We start from the raw sequence: 8927 nt of genomic DNA, 5'->3' as shown, positions 1-8927 counted from the left end.
TAATTCAGGGCGCTGGGGCGAGCTCCTGGAGTCTCAGGCCTCGGTCTCCATGGCGCGCAGAGGGGCGGCCCCCCCCCGCCTCCGAACCCTCCCACTCTGACGTTGTGGAGCTCCAGCCGCGGTGTGCCAGCCGCAGGGTGGGGCGGCGGTCGAAGGGCAGGCAAGGAACCGGCTACGCCCGCGTTTGCAGGCGCCTTTAAGGAGGCGAAAGCCAGCGGAGGCTGGCGGGTGTGTGCAGGAAGGCGTCTCGCCGGCGGGACTCGGGGGGCTGGTCAGGGCGGCAGAGCGGAGCAGTTGCTCGCGCAGCCCGCCCACTCGCCCGCGCCTCGCCACTGGCTTTCGCCTCTGCCCTCCGCTTGGGCTGTACCTTCACCTGGGGTGCGGCATGGGCGGCCACCGCAGGGGTGTACGTTTCCCCCACTGACTGCTCCTGCACAGGGCCCCAGCCCGCAGCCTCCTCTCGGCACCGCCTCGACGGTCATCCTCGGACCGCAGAACTCCAAACAGTTGCCACCACCCGAGCCTCCGAGCCACCTCCGGACCCCGATCCTCGCGCTGGGCTTCAAGGACCCTCTGGCCCGTGCCCCACCAGAAACCGTCAGTGAACGCAGCGCTCAGACCCCAGTCCCCTGCTCTCAGCGCTCTCCGCTGCCAGCCGCGAAGCCCCGGCAGAGTCGGCTCCCGGGGTTCGGGATCTGGGGCCGGCGCGGCCGTCCGCAGCTGCAGGGGACGGGGTACGGGGGACCCGCAACGCCATGACGACCGAGCGCGCCGCCGCCCCGCCGCAGCCAGGCGCTGGCGGCCAATGTGGAAGAGCGGTGAGGCGGCGGCAGGCGCAGGGGTCCCGGCCGAGCAGGTCGCGGCGGCACCCGGGCCGGCGACATAAGCGCCCCCTGCAGCCAGAAGCCGCCGTGCAGCTACATCAGCGCTCATCGATGGCTGCCTTGCACGCGCCCGAGCGCCGCTTCCTGACTCTGGGCAGCATCTACAAGTTCATCCGCAGGCGCTTCCCGTTCTACACGACAGCCCAGAAGTGGCAGAACAGCATCCGCCACAACCTCACCTCAACGGCTGCTTCCTCAAGATCCCGCGCGAGGCGACCGCGGTGAAACGCTACTGGGCGCTCGGCCCCAGCGCCGAGGATATGTTCGAGGCAGCAGCTTCCTGCGCCGGCACCACGGCGCTAAGCTCCGGACCTGTCCACCTACCCGGCGTACATGCATGAGTACATCGCTGCTGCGCCGCCGCCGCCGCCGCCATCTTCCCGGGCACCGTGCCTGCCGCGAAGGCCAATGCAGGAGCCGTCTGTGCAGACTACGCGCACGCCGCTCGCCGCCACCCCCGCCGGTCTACTACCCGCAGCGTCGCCCAGGCCCTGCCGGGTCGCCGGCTTAGTTCCCGAGGCCGCTCAGCGATCTGGGCCCCGCACCATCAGCAGCCGGCGGCTCACGTGCGCCTTCGCGGCTGCAGCGGGCGCGCCGGGCACTGGGAGCTTCCAGCCGGCGGTGTGCACGGGCGCGCGGCCAGTCAGCGGCCGCTGCGCCACCGCCGCCTACGCAGGCCCCGACGGCGCGGCTGCAAGGGCGAGCAGCGCGGCGCCGCCGCTGCGGGCCGTCTGGCGGACCCGCTCGCCCACTGCGGGAGGCAGCGGCGGCGTGGAGGCCTGGTGGACTTCTGCAGGCGCACGTCTCCGCAGCCCGGTTGAACGGCGCGCTGGGCCTGCTATAATCCAGTGGAGCGGCGCTTTCGGAGCCGGTGGTGGGTGCCTATCACTCCCGCCACGCCACCGCCTACCCCGGCGCGGTGGATCGGTTCGTGTCTACCACCATGTGAGCGAGAATGGCCTACCAAAACCTCACGGACTCCGGCAGTTCTGAAGATGTAAATCCCGGAACCAGTGGACAGGACAAAGTGTATCGGACTGAGAGACTCACGGTATGCCGAAACTCCAGTCGCGGAGGCTCAGTGTCTTCGCCCTGTTCACAGACCGGATTTGCTTTGGACGTGGGCGGACGTAGGGAGGCCATAGCCGCGTTTGGGCGGACACAAGGGACCCTCGATGACGCGAAGCTCCAAAACCTTTCCGCCATTCTACTAGGGAGGGCCCTAGGCGCAAAGGGTGAGAGGCGCGTTTATTTTACCCACAGCAGAATCTAGAATCCTGAACTTTGTGGTGGAGTATGGCTTCAAGCGTGTGCTATGCTGCGCTAAACTCCCGGGCTTTTTACCGTTCGCCTCTTATGCGCGACTACCGTACCCCCAAATAAAAAGGCTCGGACGATTGCCTTTATAATTAAAGAGAGTGAGATCAAGTTTGCAAAAGAGTTTGCTTTTTGAAATTAGTTCAGTTCAGCAGGGCTGGTTTTCCCTGCCTCTGAGAGCCACAAGCCTGGGTCGCAACCGTAACTGAGAATTCCTCGGTGTGATCCAGCCCCAACACCTGAATTTTGAGTCTATCTGTTATACAGAACTGTGCGATTCCACCGTCTCATTTTTAAACCCACTCCCATTATCTTGGGTGCCAACCTTCCATATTTGGCAGCATTGGTCAACCACCTAAAGGCTTCCCAGTAGCCATGACAAAAAGGCCATCAAGGGAATAGGAACAGATCATTGGCAAGTATTTCCAACCCAAGGGTCAGGACATTTGTGGCTCCAGTAAATTGTGCCTTAATTATTGAGTTGTTGTTGTTGTTGTTGTTGTTGTTGTTGTTGTTTTTGAGAGAGAGATTGGTCATTCCATAGCAGTGACTACCCAGCCAAAAATCGATTTTCACAATAGAAAGAATGTAGGTGGGAACTTTCCTTAACTGGGGCTGTCTGTTCTGTTTCCTGTGCGCTCCTTCTTCGGCGCCCTCCTCGAACAAAAGGAGAAAAGTAATAAAATAGATGGTTAACAAAGAAATCTTTTTTTTAATTTTTTATTTCATTCTGTATCTTGTTTGTTTTTTGGGCAGCGGGTTCACAGAAATTAAAATTCAACGTCAGAGGAAACATCCAACATGTCTCCATCTTTCTCTTGAAGTTTTTTATTTTAGAAAAAAATTATCTAGCAGGCTCCACTCCCCACCTCCTTCAGACAGACAGGGTTTTTTAGACGGACTGATTTAATAATAATTTTAAAAAGCTGAACAAGCGACAATGAACAGGAAAAACTCGGCCTCTTTCTGTGTCTTTAACTTGGTAAAGAAAGAGATCAACTGTGAAAAGATGCCAGGAAAGCACTGGTAGGTGTGTGTGACCTTGAGAGAGAGAGAGAAACGGACAGACAGAGAGACAGAGACTTTCTATCCCATTCACAAAGATGTGTGAAATTGGTTCCTATCAGAGGGCATTTATTCTAAATCCACCTCGATCAGACCTGAGTAGGGAAAGCCACAAGTGTAATTTAAATTTTTCTGAAGTACTTCATTAATTAAAATAAGAATAAACAGAGAGGTTAGTTGTAATAGTAGATTGTATTTAATTCAGTATATCTGAAATACAGTTTCCACCTACTCAAGACAGACACCGTTAAAATGCTGCCGTTTTCTTTTATGTTGGATGTTGGAGCTGTGCTAATTTACAGCTCTAGCTAGCATCTTTGGTCTAGCCGTGCTCACGTGCTCAGCAGCCTTTCCTAGCTTTGTAATGGTAGATGGCCATTTGGAGGCAGATGGCATTCAGCCTGTAACTCCGACTCCAGATACTGAGGTCCCTTCCTCTTCACATGGGCTCTTCCAGGTATGGGGGTGAGGTTCTGGGTGCCTAGACGCTTCACAGGAAGGTCTGAACCTTGTCTACCTCTGAAAACTGAAAGTTGACCATCAGCCCTGGCATTTCTCCTCCAGGCTAAAAAGGAGCAGTGTTTGCCCATCTGGTTCAGAATCGACCTTCTACCTGATTCTCCAAATTGGGTGCATGACAACACAACATTAACGTTAAGACAACCTTTTCTCCAGGGTTCTCTCATTTACAAAATGGGACTTTGTGATTGCTACCCCAGACCTTCCAGAAGTTAAAGGAAAGGGAAAGAGATAGACAGATGCGCTTGAGAAGAGGAAGTAAACCTCGTTACAATTCGTATGGGTGGAGGGCAAAAACCTGCCTTATCAGAAACAGGCGCCCTGATGTTATAAGAAAGACAGACCCGGAAAGGCTGAGTCTTCGCATCCTGCCACGTGGGCTTTGGCCTTTATGAGACGCTGGCCAAGGGAAGAGTCAGCGTTCAAGAGAGAGGCAACTCTGAGACTTTGCGTGTGGGCCGCGGCCCGCAGGACAGGTGTAAGAGATCCTGGAAGGCTAGGACCATGGGCACAGGGGCCACAACAGCCCTTACACACCTCCTGTGGGCTGCGTGCATCCCGTGGAACACCCAGAGAAGCAGGGTGGCAGGATGCTCTCCTGTGAGGGCTGTTCCAGCTCATCGTCCTCCCAGCACTCTTCCAAATCTGGCAGGCTCAGACCTCTGACTCCCCATTTTGGGGTGTTGAGACTCAGAAATTTATTTTCTCTCCTTCCCTCTTTCTGTGAGGGGCACACAAAGCCAGCTTGCAGGTCAACAGGCCTAGCACCCAAGTCCTGCCAGGTAATTGAAGCTTTTCCTTAATTGCCCAGGCTCGTTAGAATTCGCCCTGGAGCTGTAACATTTCTTTTCTTTCAAATCAATTTTGCTTTGCAGTTAAGGTGAGGAAACAACAACAAAAGCAGACCTTAGCCCTGGGTACTTTAGTAAGGTTAGGCTTCCTTCTCTAGACCAAAGACTCCAACCGCTAGAGCTCTGGAAGGGAGGAGTTAAGGACGCTGAGACCGTGGCTGGCCTTGCCGTGCCTCTCCTCCCGTGGTAGCCAGAAAGAGTAAAGTAAGCCCATCTCTCAATCTCTGCTTGTAGGTGCAGTTGCTAAAATGCGGCTCCATGTTCTCCGAAGTTTGTGCAAAATTGTTTTTAATAAAATTAGTTTTTATTATAAAATCAGAATATTTCTTCATTTTCTGAAAAACTTTAAGAAGGAAGAAAGAAAAAAAAAAGAACCTGATGGCTCTTCTGTAATTTCTAGCATTTAGGAGATGGGCCACAGTGAGTTCAAAGGCAGCCTGGAATTCGACTGTCTCAGAGCAAAACAAAGCACCAGAAGACAGACAAGAGCACAGAGACACCTAAAAGTTGGCCCACAGTTAACTGGCAGTTCCTACTGTAAGAATTTTTTGTTTTGTTTGTCTTGTTTTCCCAATGGAGGCCAAGTCTTGATTTTGTGTTTCTGCCTGATGTTTTTGTTGGTGTGGATGTGTGTGAGGAGATCATGTACACTGTGTATTTGTTTGCAGGTGCAGTCGGTGGCATTCCTCAGTGCATGTGTGGGAAGCCATGGGCACCAGTTGGGCCTCCAGCTCCAGGGTGTGCCTGGGATTGAGTTGCTGCGTGATTTTGGTGTGGTCCATCTCACCAGTAGGCCTCAATTTCAACCATTAGTAAAACTAGGTACAGGTCCTTCTGCTCCCTGTTCTCCTAACTCCTCTTGCCTTGGTCATTTGAATTTGAGTGTGCTTCTGGGAGGTGGAAAGGAGCCTCGGTCATTTCCCACTAAAGTCAGTGCTTCTTGAGCACAACTCCCATTCTCTGTCCCCCGCCCTCCACCCCTTTCCTCCTGCTAAAAGTGCATGAGCTCAGGACCCAGTGATCCCCACTGGACCAGAACCTGTCTTTCAACAAGCTGTCATGGGCTCAAATACCCTAACTGAGAGAACTTTGAAAAAGAGAAAGAAAATATTTTACTTTAATGAAGAGCAGAGACACCTCCACCTCCCAAAAAAATAGCTTCCAGCAACCCATTTCAGACCAAGAACCCACAGAAACTTTCTGGCTGCCCCTGCCTCGTGGTACTGGCTGTAGAGAAAAAGAGGCCAGGAGAGACAAGACTGGGGCTGAGCATGGCACCTCCTTCCTGGGTGCTCTTGATCTGACCTTTGTGCACTCTGTTTCCAGATGCACTGCTGGCAGTGACATTAAGCCGAGGATATGCTTGAACATCTTTTCAAAATGATTTGTTTATGAGCTAGAGACGAGGTTAGAGCACTGGCTGTTCTAACAGAGGCCTGGGTTTGATTCCCCACTTTCCCATGCCAGCTCACCTTCCATCATAACGCCAGTTCTAAAGGACCCAATGCCTCTTCAGCTGCCATGGGCACAAAATTGCCCTTGCGCACATGGTGGATAGTCATACGTGCAAGCAAATCACTATATAATATAATATAATACAACTGATATATTAAAAATAGCGTTTGGAGCTGGAGAGATGGCTCAGTGATGCATTCACTGGCTCTCCTTCCCAGAGCTGGTTCCAATTCCTACCACCCACGTGGCAGCTCTCACAACCATGTAACTCCAGTTCTGGGATCTTCACAGAGACATTCGTGCACACAGTCAAAACACATCAATACAACTTTTTAAAAATACGCTTTCTTCTTAGGGCACTTCCCAGCCTTGGGCTTCAGTGGCCATCTTCTTTCTTTACAAGATGGACATAAGCCAGGACAAAATGTATGGAGTTGGGGGATGATGGCCCTTGATGGAAAGCAATTCTGATGGCCAGGAGACGGCCTGGGACAATGCTGTCCAGGATTACGTGCAACATCTGGACAGAGCCTGGGCTCCACATCTCCTGGGCTCATGCACTCTTAGAAGTATGGGGACGGCCCAGGGGCGACCGTGTGCATTCTGCCAGAGCCCAGGTGCCTCGAACTGTCCCGAGACCTTTCACTGCCATTGGTATCTGAGCAAGGGACACTTTGTCTGGCCATCATCCTAAAAGAAAACTATGAAGGGAGAAGTGGTCAGCTGTGGCAGGGGGTGGGAGGTGAGTTGTTGGATTAAAATAAGAGCAATTTTCAGGGCTGGAGACTTCCTAGTGAAGCCTTCATTGTATGGGCTGATCGCTAACCATTGGCTGGCTAAAAACTCAGAATCATGGGGTGAGGAGCAGGTTCTCAAAGCAAATGGTGCAGGGGAACAGCCTGGAAGGGAGATCAAGAGGGTGAAGCGGAAAGTGGCTCCCCTGAGAGTGCTTGCCGGTGTGCAAGGAAGCCTGGGTTCCTCTCAGCACCTTAGATACCAGTGTGGGTGCAACCTGCCCCAGCCTTAAGGAGGAGTAAAGATAGGAGGTCAGGCAGTTTAAAGAAGTCATTCTTGGGTACAGGGTAAGCTCAAGGCCAGCCTGGGATATGCCAGGCTCTGTCGAAAAAGATAAACCAATAAGTTTTCTTCATAAAAAAAAAAAAAAAATAAAGGTTGAGATTTGGCTCAGTAGTGAAATTAACGCCTAGCAAGCACAAACTAGTTTGGTCCCCAACTCTGAAAAATTAAAAACAAAAAAAATAAAAATAAAAATAAATAAAAAAAATAAAAAATAAGGAAAACTGAGGTAGATTGGCAGAGAGGGAGCAGGGAGAGCTGGGTCCTTAACGAGTTGGTGCCAGGTCTTTCCAGCCCTAGTCCTATGTCCTCTTGAGCCATTTCCTTGGCTGAGAGTAAAAGTGGCCTTTTTCAGTGAGTGGTCCTCTCTGCTTGGCACACTATCTGCTTCAGCCTGCTTGGTGTCAGCTCCACGCCTCCTCTTCTGAGCCAAGCTCAGATTTCCAGCCAGGCAGAGGGTTTCCTGGGTACAGGGCAGAGTCTGAAGACCAGGATTCAGGGGTCTCAGCCCCTCCCAGAAGGAAGAGGGGATGGGGAATCTGAGTCAGGATGGGTCTCAGGCTGGTGATCTCAGTCCTGGGAACCTGGAGCAGCTTCTGGACAGTCTGAGCAAAGCAGGGCAGCTACGATTTGTGCAGGCATGGAACTTACAGAAATCAAGTAAAGCGGTGCCTGATAGACCCCTTAACCCTCTCTAGCTGGCAAGGGCCCAAGGGTACTTCCTCTGTCTCCCTCCGCTCCTGCCAGCCTGTATAGAAGCTCGTGTCACTGGCTATGTCCTTACAGCTGATCTCACCTCTGCCTCACCACCTCCTGCCCCTCCCATCCCCCCATGGGTCCTGCTCATACTGATTCTAGAGACCAATCCTTCTGTAGACCATCTAACTCACGTCCTGGCTCTGGGCCTGTTCCCAGAGCGTCCTGATGCCTCCTCATCCGTCCTTCTGCTCCCCAGCAGCCAGTGTGTGGCCCAGCTCAGCCTCAGCTAGACAGTCCCTTTCAGGGCTGGACCTGAGACCAGAGGTTCAGTGACACATTCCCAGGCATCCTGGCTCTCTTGACCATGCTCTGTGTGTTTTCAAGTTTCCCTGTCGTGCTTTGCTTTTCATCAAAGCTTCACCCCACTATTCACTTTGGAAACCACCCTCCTTTCCTTGGCCAGGTGCTCATGGGGGCTGGACGTGGCCACAGGGCTGTTTGAAGCCGAGGTCATGCATGCCAGGCAGTGCTCTGCCACATCCCTATGCCCAGCCCTCCTCTTTCTTCTTCTCCTTCTTCTTCTCCTTCTCCTTCTCCTTCTTAAGTTTATTATATATAAGCACATTGTCATTGTCTTAGACACACAGAAGAGGTTAAGTCCCATTACAGATGGTTTGTGAGCCACCATGTGGATGCTGGATTTGAACTCCAGGACCTCTGGAGCAGTCAGTGCTCACCAACACTGAGCCATCTCTCCAGCCCCAGCCCTTCTTCTAATGTAGGCTTTTTTTGATACCATTGTAGCTGAGGTGACCAGCTCGGGACAATGGTACAAGGTGCTGCTGGAAACAAAAAATAAACATTGCATCTTCCTCTAATATATTCAAGGGAGGAGCAATGGCAGCCACCTTCCTGCCTCCTTTGCTTTTATAGCCTAATTTGTTTCACTTTCAGTTAGTTGTGTGTTTTAGGGCAGTCTTGCCAACTTAGGGTGCCCACTGGTTAGATCTCAGCCTTTCTAAGGCAGACATGGGTGATAATGCCATACATAGGGACTTCC

The 8927-nt window shown here is 52.6% G+C and overlaps 1 pseudogene; it reads left to right on the top strand.

Annotated features, from left to right (window-relative positions):
- The first annotated feature begins 805 nt into the window (after positions 1 to 805).
- Positions 806 to 1833, top strand: LOC116895207 (annotated as a pseudogene).
- The last annotated feature ends 7094 nt before the right edge of the window (positions 1834 to 8927 follow it).

Source organism: Rattus rattus, chromosome 3, assembly GCF_011064425.1.
Source record: "Rattus rattus isolate New Zealand chromosome 3, Rrattus_CSIRO_v1, whole genome shotgun sequence".
NCBI classification, from domain to species: Eukaryota; Metazoa; Chordata; class Mammalia; order Rodentia; family Muridae; genus Rattus; species Rattus rattus.
The sequence above is the reverse complement of the archived record's forward strand: the minus strand, read 5'-3'. Positions and strand labels throughout refer to the sequence as shown.